Source organism: Rousettus aegyptiacus, unplaced genomic scaffold (genome assembly GCF_014176215.1).
Source record: "Rousettus aegyptiacus isolate mRouAeg1 unplaced genomic scaffold, mRouAeg1.p scaffold_m13_p_1, whole genome shotgun sequence".
Lineage (NCBI taxonomy): Eukaryota > Metazoa > Chordata > Mammalia > Chiroptera > Pteropodidae > Rousettus > Rousettus aegyptiacus.
Genome location: NW_023416284.1, coordinates 125,688,599 through 125,700,638, shown reverse-complemented (window position 1 = coordinate 125,700,638; position 12,040 = coordinate 125,688,599). Strand labels below are relative to the sequence as shown.

Sequence of the window (12,040 nt, the reverse complement as noted above, 5' to 3'; positions counted from 1 at the left end):
AGAACAGAATTAGCAGATGCTCTTCTACCCACTGCCCCAAAACTCCTGAAAAATGGTGGGTGTTTACCAATACTTGTTGAATGGAATGTGGATGTGTTCATTGTAGAGAAAATGATTTTATTGTACATACGTTTTTGGGATAACTTTTTAAGAAGGAGTTAGTTTTCTGGTGGCATCCAGTATTAAAGACATGAAAGCCAACAATAATAAGTTAATTACAAGCTAATGACAGAAATGAAGACTTCATGAATTTAATGGCTTTCTGCTATCTCTAACTTACCAACTTTTTGATAGTTTTTCATTTAAATATATGAATATAAATTTATGTATAGTACACAGGGGTAAGCATGTATAAATGTGTACATATAGTGTATATAAACTTTTAGAATTAAGGTAGATTTAGATTTACATCTGCTTATACAGATATATAGTTTTGTACTAGTATTCTGTTTAATAGTAAATCATGACCATTTCCCTGTAAAATGTATTTTAATAGCTAATAATTCTTTATGTGAATAAATCCTACAAGTCATTCAACTGTTTCTTGGTTGTTGGGAAATTCATAGATTTCATTTTGTAAAAGATATTATCACTTTGTAATATTTGTTGCAAATATTTTCATAGTACATGATTTGCCTTTAAATCTTTTGATGCTGGAAGCTTTAATTTTTATTTAGTTGATCTGTTCTATTATTATTTTTATCTTTGTTTTTGTTTTTGTTTTTTGCCTATGATGTCTTTCTTCTCAAATTTAGTTATTTATTCAGCTTTGGAAAGCTGAATTTTAATTAGGATGGTGATTGTGTTTTAAATCTTAGGCTTAGGCAAATTATTATTTTTTAATAATTATAGTCTCAATCAGAATGATATAACTTTCATGAAGAGGAAAAATATGACTGGACAACTGTTCCCTTTGTTTTCTTTTTTACTAATATACTTATAAATGCCTTACCCACTCCAAAATTCTGTAAATGTGTTTCTAAATTATCTTCTAATTCCTTTATAGTCTCTTACTTTTGGATTATTTAACTTGCTACATGCTGACATCTAATTTATTTTGTTTCAAAATGAGCCTGAGTCTGAACACTATTTGTTAACAGATTATCCTTTTCCAACTGACCTGAGATTTTATTTGTTAAAGTTCTGTTAACACTTGGTTAGAATTTCTAATTCCTCCCGTATTTTTTAAAATAAATTTATTTATTTTAATTAGTTTCAAGTATACAGCACATTGGTTAGACATTTATATAGTTTATGAAACGATTCCCCTAATTGTTCCTTCTCTCCTCTGGTTTTCCACCTAGCCAATATATTAATGCTAACTGCATTCCCTATCCAGTATTAGTAGCCCATCCAGTATTTTTAACCAAAATTGTGTGTAGCTTTCTCTTTGCATTTTTCTCTTATATTTTGATGAAATTTTGATATTGGAAATGTATCTGTTTCATTAAATGTTTTAAAAATAGCATTCCACATCTTTTTTAGCACTTCACATTTATAAATACTCTAATATGCTTTATAGAGCATGGGAAATATCTATTCCTTAACAGTTGAAAGATCTCACTTATACAACCATAGGATTCTAGAGCCTTCTTTAAGATGATTCTTCAAATTTAAAAAATAATGCCCATAGCTATGAATCTATTAAGATGTTTTATTTCTATTGAGTCTTCTTGATTATTTGTATTTTATTATAAACTTTCCATTACATACAATGTTAAGAACTTTTATATTTAAAAAATATTTCTACAAACATTTATATAGAATATTTGTATAAGGTATTCTATCATATGTTCCCAAGGTATTCTATCTAAATGTTCCCATGTTTCTTTATTACATATGCTTTCTCATTACTAATTATGTTTGTGTTTTTTCTCTTCTGCTAAATTTATCAGAGTACCATTTTTACCAAAAAAAATGACTTTTGAAAATTTAAAATTAATTTCTATTATTTTCAAATTTATTCAATTATTTTAGTCATTTTAAATTTTCTTACAGACTCAGGGACATGGACAATGGACAAGTGGTTACCAGAGAGATGGGGGGTGGGGGAGGAGGGAAGAGGTAGACAGGGTAAAGGGGGTCAAATATAAGAGGGTAGGGGGAGGGTGAAGTGGGGAAAGGGGATCAAATATATGGTAGTTGAAGGAAACTGGACTCTGGGTGGTAATCACATAATAGAATATATAGATGTCAAATGATAATGTACACCTGAAAATTATATAATTATATTAACCAATGTTACCCCAATAAACTTAAAAAATAATAATAAAATAAATATAATAATATAAAAATAATAATAAAATAAAAATAATAATAAAATAAATATTTTTCTTCCAACTTTCCTTAAGTTCTGTCTTATTTTTCTTTTGACTTTTGAAGTTTAAATAAAATCTGAAAGATAGTCTTCATAAATAAATTTGGTCCTATACTCACAGTTTCTATTTTTTTTCATTCTCATTATTTTCTAAATCAGTGTTTCTCAAGTAATGTGTCTTCACACATTAAAAAATATTGATACATTAAACTGTGTCACAAGAATTATGATGTTGGCTTCAGAAAATTTATTGAAAGCATTTTCATTTTTTTTTATACAATAAAGTACTATGTGTAAGCTGGGAATTATTTGATCTTTTAAACTTGGATACTTGAAAGATCTCACTGAATTTAAAACAATCTAAGAGTATTTGCCTTAACATGGGGGCTTCAACTCTCTTATTTTTATAGATGATATGTTTGATGTTTTCTGTCTCGTGTTAACAGTTTCGTTTTCGTTTTTGTTTTGTTCCCATTTGCTTTTTCAAATGTGCATATTCTCTTTCTGGCTTTTATTATCTTGAACTACTTTTGATATTATTGTAAGTTTTAAAATTCAGTGATTTTGAAGATTTACATTCTATTTCACATTTGACTTGAGTATACTATGTTTATTCAAAAATATGTCCCCAAGTTTTCTTTCCAATTATTAAAATCAAGTTATTTCCCCCTGTGTTAGGGGAGGAATTTAGCATGTTTTTAATCATCTTCCCTTTTAATATAATTTGTGTTTTATTCTCTAATTTTTGTAAGTTCATTATTTTTGTATATTATATATCTTTCAAGATTTTTTGTTTGTACTGTTTTATCTTATTAAAAATATTTAAATTTAATTCTATTTTTAGTTAGTTTCAGCACTTGCTAATCTTTTCTTTCTCTTTCTCCTCTCTCCTCTCCCCTTCTTCCCCTCCCCTCTCCTCTCCTCTCTCTCTCTTTTTTCTTACCACGACATCTTATTCTTGATTTTTAAATTTGGATTTATCTCTCAATAAAAGTATACTTTCAAGTAATTTTTTTCCCCAAGATTGTGGATGATACATTTTTCTCCACATGCTTGTATTTTATCATAACTTTCTATTTTCATGCCTGACTGACAAGTTGGCTTAACATAACATCTTTTGCTCACCAACTTTTTTCCTTCAAAATTCTGTGGTTTATTTTTTCATTACCTCTTGGCCCTTCACATTGCAAAAGAATAGTCTGAATCCAACCCAACTTGGATTTTTTTGTTAGTAGCACGTGTTTTCTGGAGAATTTCTTGTTAGATGGTTTCGTTTATTCTTGTAACTCCAATATTTTGTCACTTCGGTTTTTTTTTTTTTTTTTCAATACTTTAGGTCCCTTTCGACCTAAGAGTTACTTTGACAATTGTGTTCATACTTATCTCATTACAAAATCTTGTTGATTTTTTTACCTCCTAATTATCTGGAATCTTTCTTACTCTTCTTTACTACACTTTAAGGTCAATCCATTGTTATGTCTTGCATTTTACTATAGGAGTCTCTGGCTCACTTCTTTACAAACCTGCACACTGTTGCTAGAGAAATTGTCTTTCCCCCAAATTAAAATTTGTTCACTTCATAAATCTGTTTAAATCCCTTCAATGTCTTTTAGTAAAGGGCAAAATTTCCAACATGGATCCACCATAGAATTTTTCAAATTGCAGGTAGGGACCCACTGATGAATTATGAAATTTTGAAATCAATTTGTTAAATCATAAGACCATTTAAAAATCATTATGTACATGAAACATATGTGAATATCTATACATACACACATAAAACACATATAATACCATAATCTAAACAAGACCATTTAAAAATCATTATGTACATGAAACATATGTGAATATCTATATATACACACATAAAACACATATAATACCATAGTCTAAACTGTTCCCTACTCTTACTATGAGAAAAATGCTCTAATGTGTCCTATTTGTATTCTGTTCACTTTTTTTTTTAATGCTTTCATAATCTAGCAAATTGACTTCTCTATATGTACATATGATGTAGAAAGTATTTCTTACTGAAGGTCATGGTCAAAAATGATGGCAATGTATGACCTACAGTGCCCTGAATGGCCTACCCCCTACCTACCTCCTCACTGTCATCTCATATACGTTCCTTTCGACTCTTCACCCCAAACTCACCAACCTTCTCATAGTTCCTTAGTCATGCTAGGCTCACTTTTGCTAAAGAATTTTTCATATGCTATTCTTTTTGCCTAGGCTCTCCAGTTCCCTGATTAATTTCTACTGTTTCTCAAACATCATATGAAGCATTACTTCCTCAGGGAAACTTACTCTGACCTCCTGACTATGTAAAATTCCCTATCTCATGATCTTATAAAAGCATCTACTCTCTTGTCCTGGTTGTAATTTTATATTTTTTTTATTGGATTATTTTGTCTGTCTCCCCAATTACCTGCAAAGGCAAGGGTATGGCTGATGTCCTTTTTTTTTGGTCTTATTTATCTTCATTGTATTTTGTAGAATAAGACCCCAATAATTATTTGTATATGTATATAGTAAGTCAATGTATATTCACACGTGGTTTTGTTTTAGTTGGAGAAGACTATTTTTCACTGTACTTTTGGTTATTGCTTTGATTTTAACTTCTTATTTCTTCTTACTCCTGTATCTTCCTTATGAACATCGAGACTTCTTATGGTAGATACATTTTTTCCCTTCCATGTTGACTCAATATTTTAATATTTACTCATCTTTTTTGCATTATGAAATAGCTTCTCAAATCTATTCTTCCCATCAATTACTGGATTTAAACTGTGAAAATTCTGGGGTTTTTTCCTGCTTCTACTTTTTATTTGTTGCTTATTATTTTCTTACTTGAAACTGTTATTTTAATCTTATTTTAATCTTTGGTTCTTTAAATCTATCTATTTAGGACTTATCACTTTCTGTTCTTTTAATATATAAACCACATCTCCTTTCATCTTACTGAGGACTCCACCCAGTTTTCTAAAAATTTCTTCTGGTTTTTATCATAAGTTGGTTTCCAAAGTTTATCCTTTTAGTACTCAGGAGGATGAGATTGCATTCATTTGAGCTTCAACAGTCTCCTCCTCCTCCTCCTCCTCCTCCTCCTCCTCCTCCTCCTCCTCCTCCTCCTCCTCCTCTTCTCCTCCTCCTCCTCCTCCTCCTCCTCCTCCTCCTCCTCCTCCTCCTCTTTCTCCTCCTCCTCCTCCTCCTCTTCCTCCTTTTGTTTTCTCCCAACACACTGTTTATCTACACACTGTCTACTTGGGAGTTGTAGTTTCTCAGATTGCTAGCTATTGGACAATGTGATATACAAAATGCCTAGCCCCAAAGCAGTTCTCTAATGAGGCTCTGATGGCATGAGATGGAACCTTCTGTTTCAGTCTATCTCAAATGCACATTATAATTTCTCAGTATATTTATAGACTTACTATGTGGGACTATGGAGAGGGATGGGAATTCATATGTTGGGCAATTCAGAAATTTTGGCTGAACATTGATAGAGAAGCCTTGCTCACTTCTTAGGTTGAAGGAGAGTATGCTTCTCTAAACTGAGGGACAGACAATAGTGTGTGTTCAAGTCTCTTATCTGCCTGCTTCCAAGTTGACAGGTTCTTCCTGTTTAATAAAGACTGACATGGATAGGTAAGGGCTTGTTTCTGAAATCAGCACCATCTCCTTTGTAATTAGTTAAAATTCCTCATATATGATGACAACAGGTTAACTAGTCATCTTAGTTTTTATGTGTTTAATTTTTTAATGTGTTTGTTTATATGATGAATTTAAATTCACAACATTGACTTTTCACAGATTGACCACTCTTTCACAGAAATTTTACAAATTTGAATATTCTTAAATTTGAGAGAAAAGGGATTTCACTTTTGGTATCAGGCAAGAAATTATACTGAAATTATACTTACATTCTCTATAAGATCAGCTGTTTAAACCAGCTTGTGAATGCTTTACTTACCCATGTTGGGCAGATGCTAAACAAGTCTATATCGAAAGATCTTTTCTTGGGGATATTTTCATTTTATGAAGTTATTTTATCAAGTTGATCATACATTATAGTTGTACCCACTTCCTGTAACTGAGGAGGTTTCTGGAATCTACAGAATATAAAGAACTTGTCTTATACTGTGAAACAATAAAAATGCCAACAACTTCTTAAGTACCTTTATTTACCTAAATTCCCCAACGTAATTGAATATTTAGTGTTTAAAATTACCAGGTTGGTAGGAGAAAACTTCTGGAGGTAATGGAAATGTTTATTATCATGATCAGGGTGATAGTTTCATGAACACATGCATTTTTCAAACCTGTCAAATTGTATACATTTAATATGTGTAGTTTTTTTGTAATTCAATTACACCTTAATAAAAATGTTAGAAATAAATTAAATTTCAAGGTTGGCATATTAGTCTTTAGAATATCTGGAATAATAAGGGATTTTCATTGTTATATGTTCACTTAGACAAACTATTCAGGTTTGTCACTTAGCTAATAATGACTGGGTATATGAGAACTTTTTTGTTTGAGTTTTCTTGTTGCTTGTCATGTTTGTCATCCTGATACTCAGGCTTTGCTATCCCAGGGTTGTTTAGTTTTCAATGTATATTTATGCTTCTAAAAGTTCTTTAAAAACAAAAAAATCTTATCATGGGAAATAATTTCCCAAACTATTTTTCTTATTGTTGTCACTAGTTATTGAGCTATCGGTTCAGATCTACCTTTCAGAAACAGATATGAATTTTAAGAATCATTGAGTGATAAGTAAAAATAAATTTAAAAGCTTTAGGGGAGAAGCTCAAGGGAAAAGGGGAGATCGTGTTTTTCCCTACAGGTATTATTAAATCAAGACACAGATAAGCCAATTTTATTTCCCCTGAGTAGATACAGTCAAGAGTAGTTTCAGTTTATCTTCTCTCTTTTCTGTATATTTAAAAGAAACTGTCCCCTAAGACAATTATGAATAAAGTGCTGTCAATTCTTTTCTTTGTTATTAATCTTTAGTGGTAGAAACTGTCATTTCTAGCCAAGTTATGCCTGTTATGTTGCTCACCCTAATAAATATGTGGTAAAACAATTTCAGCAATGTTGATGAAGTTCAGATTAAATTTTAGAAGGATATCATTTCACATTTTAGCACTTCCAGGTGAGGATACTACAACAGACTGATTTTGAATACTTAATAATACTGATCTCTTAAAAATACTTGTGAAATTATGTTTACATTATCACAGAGACTGTATTTAATTATAAAGTTATGATGGTGAATGAGTTCATCAACTAATGTTGCTTTCTCATCCAACTCTGCAGAAAAAGGCCTGGAAAAAAGTGTGCAAAGTGATATAATAAATTTAGATTTCCTATAAATAAAAATTTAGATGAATCACTGACACAGCTGATATTACCTTCCAGCACTGTGGTATTATCTAATGAATATTTGGCCAATATAATCATCAGTTACCTATTAAATTGATTCCACACAAAAGTAATTTTATCTTTTCAATCAGTATACACACACTGAGATTTATCACATTAATAGCTTCTGGAAATTAGGCTAATAAGTATAAGGTTTTATTATATAGATTTAGTAGCTCAAAGGCTTCCTTTGTGAAACTAGCTAAAATTTTGTGTGTGTCAAATTATCATTTTTATGAATTAGCCTGAATTTTAAAGGGGCCTGAGAGATTGGACATGGCAGAATTGTTTTTATGGACACATCAGAGATGAAGAGATTTTCATTTATTTTTCATATTGCCATATCCTGAGAAACAACATTTAGTAACTGAAAAATGTGATCAAAAATATAATCAGGCTCAAAGAATATCCATTTATTTACTTCTTGGTGCTTGAATTATAAAGTGCTACAGTTTTTGGATTATTGATTGAGTCATTACTATTTCTGAAGATTTTCATGCACTGTTGATTTAGGTTGAAATAAAGCATCATAACAGAGTTATTTTATTGGGGAAATTAATGTGCTTCATATTTTATTGCATCTAAGCAACAGAAAGATTTGAAAATAAGTTAGTTTAGGCATTAATTGATTATGATCTGTACTTGGGGAGACAGATATTTAATGAAAGTCTATATGAAGTAGAGAATAACTACCATAGGGAAACTTTGTGGGGGGAAAAAAAACAAGGAGAAATAGGTTGTCTCTGAAGTGCTGTCACATCAGAATTTACAAATGGAGCACAATTCCCAATCCAGTGTGTGCTCAAAGTGAAAGGATAATGTATAGCTCACATTTTGGTTAGTTTTATAAGGCTTTTAAGAATTTTTATTTAAGGATTTATTTATAAATTTATACATTATTCTTAGACATATAAAGAATTGAGAATATGCTTCTCTATAATATCCTTTATAGAAAGATGGAGCCTAAAAGAATGAGGATTTGCATTTTTGAAGGACCTCAAAAAGAGTATTTGAAATTATAATTACGTGTTGGTTGTCACAGCTTAGTGGTATGGAGATCAGGATAATTCCACAGACTTCAAGCAGCCTTCTTCCTAAAGACCATACTGAAGTTCTAGCCAATTCTAGTCAACACCTTTTTATTTACAAAAGAATAAATAGTAAAAACACGAAGAGTTCAGACAATAAGAGATTTTTTCAGAAGTACCATTGTGTTGAAAGCTAGACAAAATTTTTTAGGTTTATTCTAAAAGTTGACAATTGTGAGTTGTCTAGTAATATAGATAAAAATCCTATATTATACTTCATCCCAAATCTCATAGATTCAAGACACTGTTTGTTTCCCTTTCTAAGATCAGATTCGTGGAGCCATAACTCTGTGGGCTATTCTTAACCATGACTTCCCATCCACTTCCTTCTGGTTGAATGAGAAGACTTGGTGATGTAAAAAAGATTTGACACACTGAGAGGCAAATCAACTTGGTATCTAGTCAAAAAAGAATCGAAATGCCAAGGAGATTATGTAGCTGATAACCTAAGGCAATCTGAGAAATTAATATGACTCTCCTAAAAGGCAAGGGTAGAATTTCTCAACAAGTGGAATATTAGAGTTTAGATTACAAGCCTGACAACACATGGGCAGGAAAACATAGGTAGAACACTAGGGATTTTCCTCCCCTTTAAACAAAATGTACAAAATGAACCAGCATCCAAGAGCTTCCTTATTTTACACCTGAAGTAAGCCAGAACCACTCACCATGAATAGATATAGCTGCTATGACCTCATCTCTTGCATATTTCTATTTCCTTGTTCCTCAAATAATTTTGAGAATTAGCCCCTCTCAGTCCAGTAATGTTCAATTCAGTGCCCTGTTATGTTTTTCAATCCATCAAATTCAATTCAGCTGAGGATGAAAAAAAGAAAAAAACTTTTGGTTAGTGGTACAATTGAGCTTTTTTTCCTACTAAGGAAATAAAAAGTTAAGTCTCCTCTCCATTCGGCTTCATTACTCAACTAATCTATCTTGGCTAATGAGCATAGCAGAGGCATGTCAGTCAGTGAATTTCACCTTGATGGGTTTTAGCAAACATCCAAGTGAAAAATACAAAATATATTTAGTACAACTGGGCTTGGGTTTATAATTACAGTGGAAAGGAAGAAACGAACAGTATGGCTTCTAATGTCAGAGGTGGGGCCCATTGATTGTTTACAGTTTTTTTCTCTGTTGATGTAACATTTATATGTAGTAAAATGAACAAATCTTAAGTGTACATTCATGAGTTTTGACAAATGCATTTACCTGTATAACCTCTTTATCATCACCCCAGAAACTTCTGGCATGTCCCTTTGCATTAGTTAATGCCCTATCCTACCCTTTAGAGGTAACTACTATTCTGACTTTTTTCTCCATAAAATAGTTTTGCCTGTTCCAGAATTCCATATAACTGGAATAATATTACACATATTTCGTATAAGCCTTCTGTATTAGTTTGCTAGAGCTGCCATAAAAATTACCACAGACTGATGGCGTAAACAACATAAATGTATTTTCTCATAGTTTTGGAGGCTAAAAGTCTAAGATCAAGGTGTTGGCATATTTGGTTTTCCTCCTTAGCTTGAAAATGACCACATTCTTCCTGTGTCCTTTCATAGTTGTCTCTCTGTCTCTGTATTGCTTGTGTCCTAATTTCTTGTAAAGAAACCAGCATATGGCATTAAGTCCTGCCCATATGACCTCATTTTACCTTAATTACTTTTAAAAGGCCCTATCTCCAAATACTGTCACTTACTGGGTACTAAATGTTAGAACTTCAATATATGAATTTGGGGGGACACAATTCACCTCGTAACAGCTTCTTTTAATCATCAAAATGTTTCTGAGATTCTTCTATGTTGTTTTTATCAGTAGCTTCTTCTTTTTGATTCCGGAGTAGTATTTCATTACATGAATATACCGCAGTTTATTTATTCTATTAATGGACACCTAGGCTATTTCCAGTTTGGAGAAATTATAAATGAAGCATTTTGAACATTATTGTATAAGTTTTTTTTGTGAACAAATATTTTCTTTTACCTTGCAAGATCTAGGAGTGGAATTGCTGGTCATAGGAATATGTTTAATTTCATTGGAAACTTCCAGAAACTTTTTCCCAGAGGCTGTACACATTTATATTTCTACTTTTGATTTATGAGAATTATGGTTGCTCCAAATCCTTATTAACATTGGAGGATTATAGGCCTTTTATAGCAGATGTATAGTGGTATCTTATCGTGATTTTACTTTGCATTTCCCCCAAAATATAGAATACTTTTGCATGTGTTTATTGGCCATTTGCGTGTTAGATAATTTTAATTCACATTAAGTAGAGAGCACCTGGAGACCCCCCAGGAAATATTTTTGTGAAGCGAATGTTCTCAATGTGTCCATCACTTAAATCCTTTAAAAACTTAGTTCTAATATTGCATTTGACATTTCCCACTTCTCTGATCATCCCATGTATGTCTTGAATAAAAGCAAGTATAAATTATTTAAGAGTGTGCAATTGACCCTGAAGAATAAGAAACACTGGATGTGTGTATGACTTTATTTTTATATTTTTTGGTTCTCTGTGAGCTGACAGTAATGTGAAAAGAAGAAGAAAAAGCTCTCTTCTCCATAATTAAAATTGACTTAGGTAACAACTAGACAGGCAGTTATAGAAAACAAGGATGATAGATCTCTATTTCATTCTACTTACCAATATAATTTCCAGATGGAGAAAAAGATCTATTTCAATTATTTTAAATCAAACACATATTCATTTTTATGAATCGAATATTTCTTAGAAGTTTATAATGGAAATATTAGCTCTTTACTTTTCTCCTTTACTATCCTTCTTATACACAATTGTTTATATTTAAGAATTTCAGCTATGCAACTTTTTTCCAGTCAAGATGACAGGCTAGGTAAATGTGAGGTTCACCTTCTCCTATGACCACATTAAAATGACAACCAAATTATAAAACAAATGACTTGGAGAACCACCTGAAGTCTAGCTGTTTGTAACACATACATCTGAGGATGTAAAGAAAAAGCTACCTTGAGACCGGTTGGAAGGGTGGAGACATGAAACGGGACTGCACATATTTGTTGAGCCCCAGAAGGGAGAGCGTGGCTGCAGAGGCTCTCCTGAAGGAGCAAGGGGTCCTAGCCTCACACAGAGACTCCCCAGCCCAGGGTTCCAGTTCAGGTAAGAGGGTTTCCCACACATTCTGAATGTAAAAATCAGTGGGGATTCCACTGTCTGGATGAGTTGGAA

At 31.9% G+C, this 12,040-nt stretch overlaps 1 long non-coding RNA gene across 1 annotated transcript in view; it reads right to left on the bottom strand.

The window, feature by feature from the left end:
- The window catches only part of LOC107513201, a 363,871-nt gene that overhangs the window by 165,619 nt on the left and 186,212 nt on the right, over positions 1 to 12,040 (bottom strand). The window contains exons 3-4 of the long non-coding RNA XR_001597491.2: positions 9,498 to 9,645; positions 6,288 to 6,426 (exon numbers count right to left, since the gene is read on the bottom strand). This is a non-coding gene — a long non-coding RNA (uncharacterized LOC107513201). The remainder of the gene's footprint in view (positions 1 to 6,287; positions 6,427 to 9,497; positions 9,646 to 12,040) is intronic.